The sequence below is a fragment of the Alexandromys fortis genome, unplaced genomic scaffold, assembly GCF_014885135.2.
Source record: "Alexandromys fortis isolate MF-2015 unplaced genomic scaffold, M_Fortis_MF-2015_v1.1 scaffold_1, whole genome shotgun sequence".
Taxonomy (NCBI): Eukaryota; Metazoa; Chordata; class Mammalia; order Rodentia; family Cricetidae; genus Alexandromys; species Alexandromys fortis.
The window spans coordinates 1,702,356-1,711,378 of NW_026067927.1; the positions used below are offsets into that span (position 1 = coordinate 1,702,356).

The 9,023-nt window shown below is 40.9% G+C and overlaps 1 long non-coding RNA gene across 3 annotated transcripts in view; it reads right to left on the reverse strand.

The window, feature by feature from the left end:
- The window catches only part of LOC126502473 (uncharacterized), a 29,061-nt gene extending 20,702 nt beyond the window's left edge, over positions 1-8,359 (reverse strand). Inside the window, exons 1-3 of one of the 3 annotated variants that reach the window (XR_007591961.1) lie at positions 7,755-8,358; positions 3,669-3,709; positions 2,367-2,497 (exon numbers count right to left, since the gene is read on the reverse strand). This is a non-coding gene — a long non-coding RNA (uncharacterized lncRNA). Of the gene's footprint in view, positions 1-2,366; positions 7,206-7,754 lie in introns of those variants that run through there. The other 2 variants (XR_007591960.1, XR_007591959.1) reach the window with 2 other exon arrangements.
- Between the last annotated feature and the right edge of the window lie 664 nt (positions 8,360-9,023).

A 9,023-nucleotide genomic window follows, 5' to 3' on the forward strand; every position in this document is an offset into this window, starting at 1 on the left:
CAAATTTCACTTTAACTATTTAAATTAAGTTTACAAAGATAATTCCCCACGCACTGTCAAATGAAGAGATGTATACTAATTGACGGGGTCATGGGTTACTATTATAATGCTTTATTTTACCCCAAATAAACTAAACAACAATAGAGGTGTTTTTGCTTAACATAGAGTCTGAGGAAAAGATAAGTTATTTAAAAATCTATTAAGGAAAAACTACTTTTTTCCTTAAAAGTTGTAATTCTATGGCTATTTCACTAACTTAAGATCTACAAATGCAATATAAATGGCTGAAGACTTTAGGTTACTGGTTCCAATGGCATACCCCTCATATTTAGTTCACAAGTTCCCTTAGAGGAAGAGAAAAGAAACTTAGAGGGCAGTGATGATATCGAGATAAACCCTTAGGAACAGGAAGTCATAGTTACAGCTTTTCACAATGTACCCTGTTTATTGTAAGACACAACAAAACAAGGCTACCCCTTTCACCCTTAGGCAATTCTTAGGGACAATGTGAAACAGTGTTGCTGTGTTCTTGGGCTCACTTTCTCCACTTAGGTATTGGCTGCATAGTCAATTTCTTCTCCACGTTTCCAAGGCCAGTTCATAACCGAAAGAGGCCAGTTCATAACAGAATGAGTCCAGTTGGCCGAACTTCCTTTAAATCAACTCGTTTTTAATTTCTAAAATATTGATCCTATTACTAAGTTACTATTAAAATGAACTAGGTTCCCACGGAACACCATTGTGTTATCATCTTTGGTAAATGCCAGCAGCTCAATCCACCACACTTTCTCCTACCATGTGAGCCATGTGGATATGAGTCAGACCTAAAATCCTTACACATTCTGATGTATAAATACACGGTATTTATTTCCTGTTTGAAGGATTTCATGTATTGACATGTATTGACATCTTAGTCCATAGGAAGTAGAGGATCACAGGAAAGAAGGTAACAAAATCTGACAAAAATGAAGGTCTGCACCACTACCTAAAAACCAGCACTCGGGGGATTAACCTTCCCAGTGTCAACACAGAGGTGGCCTGCCATGAAACACTGCACACTAAATACTATGACAACCCACGGGAAACGTCTTAATACAAGCCCATGTCATCTATAGATCGCTATGTGTATACCTTCAATTTAACGTGGAAACTGTCAAAATATTAAGTCAGTTAAAAACAGCATTAAACAAATTGGTAGCTAGTCTACAACTAAAACGAAAACCAGAATTAAACAAGAAGAACCCTTAAAACCAAAGCACGGGCATCAAGACTCCGGTTATCACAAGCGACACCGGCATCCTGGCGGGCTCCTGCTGAAAACTGCATTTCCATAGCTAGCTGGAGGAATGAAAAGCTTCTTACAACCAGCTAAAAAGAAAGTCTTTACCAGGCCCCTTGAAAAAAGCTCATTTTCACATTACTCAGGCTTCATTATGCTAAATCAATATTCGTTTAGTCACTGGGGTTATTGACATATTTTAAAATAAAAGTATACCCTTCAGCTACTGCACTCATTACAGGTGATTTGTCTTGTCAGAGAGCAGGGAATATTATCTTAGTCTTTCAGGAGCTGACAGCCCATGGAAATACCTCCCCATGGTTACAACTGTAAATAATTTTAAGGTAAAATATTGAAAAATCAATGACTGCTTCCTGCAATCTGTCACAAACAAATCAATCATAATCTGTACTGCCATCGAGTATGATTTGAAGGAGATGGGAGCAGATGTAATTCCTGGCTGGAGTCTCTCATTTCAAAATCACTTCACATAATGGTGTCATCATTTAAACACTTAACAGTCAGTGCAACGGCCGCTGTAACATCAAGTCGGACCAAACCACAAGGAGGAGGAGGAGAAAATGCCATCGCTATTATGTTAACAAACATTTAATTTAAATGGTTGGTACATTAGTAAGTTTCCTCTGTGAACAATTTTACCTGCCCCTTTCACAGCTCGAGATTAATCAAGCCTGCTTTCCACATCCTGACGGGTGGCAAGTTAGCCCGGGACTCCAGCTGTGGTCTCTAAAATACTTGTGACTTTTATTTGAAAAAAATTATAAGGGACAAAATCTTGAATTAACAAAGATACATGGGTCCCAGAATATTCTATGATTCTATCCCTATAACAATGACAAAAGACAGTGTCATACATATCAAGACCTTACTTTCATGATCTAAAAAATTGGCAGAAAGATATCAGATGCTCAAATGTTGAATTTTACATTTTCCTTCTATTAATAAAAACATTTCAACTTTATAATGTTCTAAATGACCAGCAAGACCGAGTCAGTTTAAGCACGCTGTACTCTACACACAAGCTGCACCATCAACTGCTGTATTAAAAGCAAGAGGAATAGCCCACCCGTTCCAGGTGCGAAGTTGGTCATGGTCACAATACTGACAAGCTGTGCCAATGTAAACTGCTTTCCAAATAAGTGCTCTGCTATCAGCACTGTCTGACTACATTGCAATGGTTCCCCAGCTGCCGACACCCTGCAAGAAGACATGGGGAAAGGAATGTGAAACTAATATTCCTCCCGCTACTCCGGGGATCCCCCCAAACATCACTTTACTTCCAGATTACCCGGAGTCTTTTCTGAAGGTTTGCGATTGTAAATGTGCTCTAGTACCTTTAATGGAAGAAATCAGTGTGAGCCACCACATTTCTTACCATTTTCCTAATTATATAATTAGACAGCATAAAGCCCTTTACTGTTTCATTAATGTCCCTTACTAGATATATATAGGTCAGGGGCTAGAAATTTGTGATGACAGGGAAAAGGTTGCCTTTTTAAACAAGAAAAACAAACAGCTAGAAATGCTATTAAACGACTGAGGTCTGTGTCAACATTCCCAGATAAAGTAACTGCTCTTCGGAAAGGACCAATTCATAACTGAACCTCCGTGGTCAACATGGCAACCACAGGGCCAGAGGACAGAGCTTCTCCTGAAGACAGAGTTGGAGCCCAATGCTGTTTTTCAGGAATCTTAGATTTCAATGCCAGCAGTAGGTTTGAAGACAAAAATGCACATGAGTAAATTATCAGAGATGCATCCCAGAATGTAGCAGAGCCTTCTATTCTGTGTGAGCCCCTGCAACAGCTGCAGAGCACATAGTAGCCAACCTAGTGTGGTGGGAAGGAAAAGCCTGGCCAGGGTTTCTGGAAGCCAACAGAGCTCGGGCTGGAACCAGGCAAAGAAAACATGGCCTGCTATCAAGAGCCAGCCTCTTGCTGGGGTCTCTGGGCTGGGGCGGCTGGCGGTCAACCACCATGGAGAATACACCCCTAGGTAAATGCAACAAAGGAACAGGAGGTAAATGAGGACAGTTGGACAACAGGCTGAGTGCATGTCAATCCCAAACTGAAATGTCATCCGCTAGAGCCGTGCAGAACGCCATCACAGATCTAATTCGCAGAAAGAAGCTATTTTAAGGGTGCTGAGTAGGCCGAAAAGCTATTTCTCAGCTCTCTAAACACAGCCTGTGGCCCTGGAAGAAGCAGGCTCAGAAAGTTAGCAGAGAAAAACAGGATGGTTCCCATCGCTCAAAATTAAAGAAACTGTGATCTATTGGATAGAGTTCTCATGTAGGCTAAAGGTTCAGAATTGCAGAGGAATGTGTTCTTGATGATAGATAGTATTGCCTTCCCGTCTTCTGGATCACCTCCTTCCACGGCGGCCAGAAGTCCAATATGAACTGCGGATCTTAAAGAGAAAACGGCACAGTTAGCTTCCTCTCACCACTCCCTTTCTTCATGAATCACAGTTTAATTACTGATACCTGAAGTGATTTTATTGTGGATGATGCATTTCTTAAAAAGCACATTCTTTAGATATTTCCACTAGAGAACATTTAGTACAACCTTCTCAATTAATCAGCCATAACCCATTACTCCAAAAAGGATGGTTCTTGATATTTTCAAGAGTGTGCTCCAGTACAAATATTTCATACAAGATGAAGAGATCTGATGCATTTGAATACCTTTAATGAAACTTGAATTATAATAGTAAATCTAGCCCACAACAGATATGAAACTTGATAAGCCTGAATGCTCAAATATATCTAATATATATATATATATATATATATATATATATATATATATACACACACACACACACACATATATACATTCCAATAGTTATGCCTAGGAGAAAAGAACTAAACCTCAATCCTCTTACGTTTAAATCAACAACTCTATCATGGTTTAAGAACAGAACAGACCCCTAAGCTTAAAGGTAAATAATGATGAATCCTATTTGTGCCTGCCTAACATTTTCTTTACATTTGTGCTGTGCTTCTAGCTTGCTGTAACACTAGCCCTGAGTTTCTGGAGGTTCCAATCAGTACAGGGAACACAAGTCTATTTACAAACATTTACTTACAAATGATAAAATAGTATTTCCTATTATAGCCAAGACTACACAAATGCCTAATAATTCATAGAGAAGCATTTGTTCTAGCAAAGGCTAGACTAATGAGACTGCCTTCAGTAAAATTATCTTATTGGGGTGGGGAGTTCAGCCACCAACTTAGTCCAGTTCCTTGCTCTATTCTTTAGATAGCACAAATAGTCTGCAAATTCTTTCTCAAAGCCTTTCTTCTCACATATTCCAGAACCCTATTTTTAATAACAATAACAAGTTTTGCATACTTGTATACTTTCTGTAATTAAGAGCTTGATGCCAAAGGCTGAAGATAATGCTAAATTTATTCTTTAAAAAAAATCAGTTCAAAAAAATAACTTCAAAATGTGATTTGTTTTAGCTCTATTATTTCCTTTTAATAGCAATTTTGATTTCTATTAAACATTACAACCTTGTCTTGATTTTACTTTCCAATGCTATAATTCAAATAAATTATTTAATGCAATTCCAAGATAAATGATAAATTATTCAGACATTCCACAAATCAACAATTTCTAAATTTACCAAATTCCTCTTAGTGCACTAATAGAATTTGAATAATCAAAGATCTCAGGTGGCATTCCCCCACTATCCACACTTAGCACCAATTACTAATATGCATTCTTTGCTGAAGCCTCCTTGGTGCTATCTGGGAGCTTCACATCCAGGCACACCCAAAGCATTCAGATAAGCATTGGTGTGTTCAAGAACAAATTTTAGTCAATATGTAAAATAACCCTATATTTTGGAAATGAACTTATCTGAAACATCCAAATATATTATAAAACATTGTACTTATAACCTGACCAGGAAGTACAAAGGAGTCTGTGTAAGAGAACACAGAACACTAGCAATACTTTAGGGATATTAGATATGAACGTCTAATCCAATTTTCTCCAAGGTATCACTCCATATTATGGTAAATAAGCAAATAAGAGCTGTATCAAGGTGTGGAATATCATTAGCCTGAGAAAAGGCAGGAGAAATGGATTACACAAATGACAGCTACGGGAGGAAATTATATTCCCCCTTCCTGAACAAATGTTAGATGCATCCTCACTAATAAAGACACTCAAACTATGTTACAATATACTGGGTTTCAATTTTGAAGCGTCTAAGTTGATTTGCAAGCTAAATTGTTGCTGAGGTATACTAGACTATGAAAACACAGGCAATTTATACAGAAATAAGTCATCAGTATTGCACTTCAGAGGAGAGCTGTGAAAGCAAACTAGTCATTACAGAACAAGGAAAAAATCACCCCTAGGTTTTACGTTCATGGGGAAGTGTCAGCTGCTGTTCTGTTAAAAAAAAAAAAAGCTATTCTCTACCAAAATGATGTTAAAAACAGAAGCTAATGCAATGCAGAAACTGAAGAGAAATATATGAAGACAGACATGCCTCCACTCAAAGCAGGTGGTGCTATTTCAGAATTAAAATGTTGTTCCAACTATGGCACTGTGCTCATAATCTATTTTAAACAACCCATTCAATTCACAAAGGATTACACGATCTCATTCATTTCCAGCTCATGAACTAAAGAACATTTCAGTTTTTCCTAAGATTTCTAGAACATACAAACATTCATAATTGTATTATTAATTAAAATGGATAATTTATTTGCATTAATATTCCACCTTTTAACACAATATATCTAATTTAAAAATAACATGCACAACAGCATAAAAAATAGGGACTGTAGCTGCCAGAGAAAACATTCTGGTGAGGGGTCTGGGGGATAAATAAAGCAATTATCTCAAAATTAACGCTCTTGTTTCAGTTTCAGCAAACAAATTTAAGTAAGTCTTCCTTTGATTTTAGTTCTCCGTGTAATTCTAACCAGCTAATTATCCTTGAAGTCAAGAATGAGCCATGACTCTACACCTGGCCTTTCCCATCATATGCCCACGATCCCCTCCACTTTCATTTCCTCTTTCGACTCTGAGGTTTAATATTGAAGGAAAGCACGGACCCATCTTACACAAATGCTGATTGACAGCCAGCTTCCAGGAAATGTCGAGCTACAAAGAGGAGGGAAATTTTAATGTAGCACTTATGTTAAAGGGTATGAGGTGCAGGGTCATCCAAGGGCAAGTGGCCACCAGCATCCCCCTGTCATTGTTTGCACACTGAGAGATTCATAGTTAAAGGGGATGGTACTATTTTAACGATTATAAATTTAGAACCCGGGTTATAAATTGGGTTCTAAACTAATACTGTATCATCATTTGCTTACTAGTTTAAATATATTATATAGTATTTTGGAAGGAGTAAAGTTTCCCTCTATTTCTATAAATGACGAGCTATTCCATAAACACTGTAGCTATGCACTTGATGATAAGAACAGGGAATTGTTTCAGACCATCAAGGCACTCCCCAAACCTTAAAAGGCATACATTTCTCATCTATTTACCTTTTCATTATATCCCTGTTTTTGCACACTAAACATGTCTTCCTCACTAATGAATGTCTGCTGAACAATACAGCCCTCTATTTTATGCTTTGCTTTCAAAATTAGAAGCTATTATTCCACAAAGACAGAGTACAAAGAGAGCCGACACAAGGTATTGCCAAAAAGCCACAAGTAGTATTAGAACATGCCAGAACACTTAACATTAAACTACCATTCCTCTCTAAAACTTCTGTTGCCAAACTGCTCACACAATCTGGAAGCTCAAAGACAGGTTTCAAGTGTAATTAAATTCTCCAAAAGCAAAACTGTACAAAATTATGCCCTCTTCTTCTGGCTCCATTTACAGACAACATTTTCTCTGGATCTTAATTAAGATAACGATGCGCACCTGTGTCAACATTCTCCAGCAAGACAGCCTTATCAATCATAATCCTTTAAGTACACTCGAAAACAGCAAAGCGAAATGACAGAAGCAATCTGTTGCCTTTCCCAATGCTGGTGTTGTGTCTCTGCCACAAGAAAGATGAGATCTTTAAAATCCAGCAGATCTACTCTGGCAAGTCTTTAAAGTTCTAACTGTAAACAGCTATTACACTAAATAAACAGGCGTCACCTCCTTTGCACTTGATAGAGACAATGACAACTCTCCTCGTCCAGAACCTGAAGAGCAAGCTCCATGCCACATCTTGGCAGTACAATCCTAGGTCTTATTTTAAAGCTCTGTGTTTTAAGAGCTAGGCATAACTGGATCCGTGCAGACATGACAAACCAATAAACCCTTGGCAAGTTTTAAAGTGAAGCTTAACAAGGCTACATTAAAAACAATCAGAGTAACCGACCCCGAGTACAACATGTTCAGAAACATACGAACGCAGCAGTAGGGAAAATAAGAAGTCCTGGCGACTTGGCAGGAGGAAAGATAGGTCCTACCTCTGCTGGTGGAAAAGGAGCTTCAGTAACAAGCGAGCCGGAACTACAGCTAACAAGTGAGCAAGTCCTCAAATGGAAAAGCTGATGAACGGAAAGGAAAACGTGTGTGTGTGTGTGCGTGTGTGTGTGCTGTGTGTGTGTGGGGGGGAGTTCATCCTCCCCCAGGATCAAGATAAAAAGTTAAAACATTGTGTTTACCAAGCGACACTATAAATGCTTTCTTATAAACAGGGAGAAGGGCCACCAGATGCTGTCTGAATTCCGTCTGCCTGCTAATGGTCAGCCTTAGTCTCCCTCACTTATTAACACAATTCTGTCTCTGACGCAGGCGGCTGGGGCCAGCCGAGCAGCAGAGCCATCAATGTGCAAATAAAGCAGAAAATAGAGACATCTTTAAGAAATGAGCCTTAAATTTGATGTAGAACGGAGGTGACAACCACGGAAACAGAACCATAAATTCTAAATGTTTCAGTATCTTGCAGGATTTTTTCTAGTCCTTCACACCAAAAAGAAGACAGTAGTAGAAAAAATAGAGTGGGGAGCAAGATGGGGAGGGGGAACAGAAACAGCCAAGCCGCTCAAGTGGCAGGATTATGTAATGAGAATGTCTGCGTGACAGACTCAGGCTCTTGGTGGCACAAACCTCCTTGGCTCCCTTTCAGAAGTCGTCATCCTGGACGAGAGCCGAGACACTGATTCGGGGGAACACGCGTGGGCCCGGGGAGACACGCCCACGCGCGCCTGCCCGCACGCGGACTGAAGCACTCGCCTGGCGGGACTCACGCTCTGGCGGCCCACGCGCCGGGCCCGGCCGCGTCCACGCCATCGGCTTGGTGCACGTCTCTGCGCGGGCCGCGGACGCTCCCTCGTGGCAGGCCGCGCCGACCGTTAGCCGGGCTGAGCGGGCGGAGCCGGGGGGCGGTGCGGTCGCGGGAGGCGGGGACCCTCGCGTCGGGGCGGGGACGCTCCCTGCAGACAGCCGAGCTTATCCGGAACCCGGAACGGTCAGCCCGAGAGGCAGCCTCAGGCCGTCGCGCGCTCCCCGGGGCTCAGGTCCCGCGCGCCGCTCCGTCTGGCTCACAGCCGCCAGCCTCGGCCGCGGACCGCTTCTGGTCTCCATGACAATACACGGACGAAGCCCCGCCCCTCCACGCCCCCTCGGTGCTGGGACTCTGAAGGAAGAGGCTGCGTCATCCAGAGGTGGAGCTAATGGAGGCGAGCGACCAATCAGAGGCGAAGGCTGTATTAGGGCAGGGCAGGGTGGGCCGA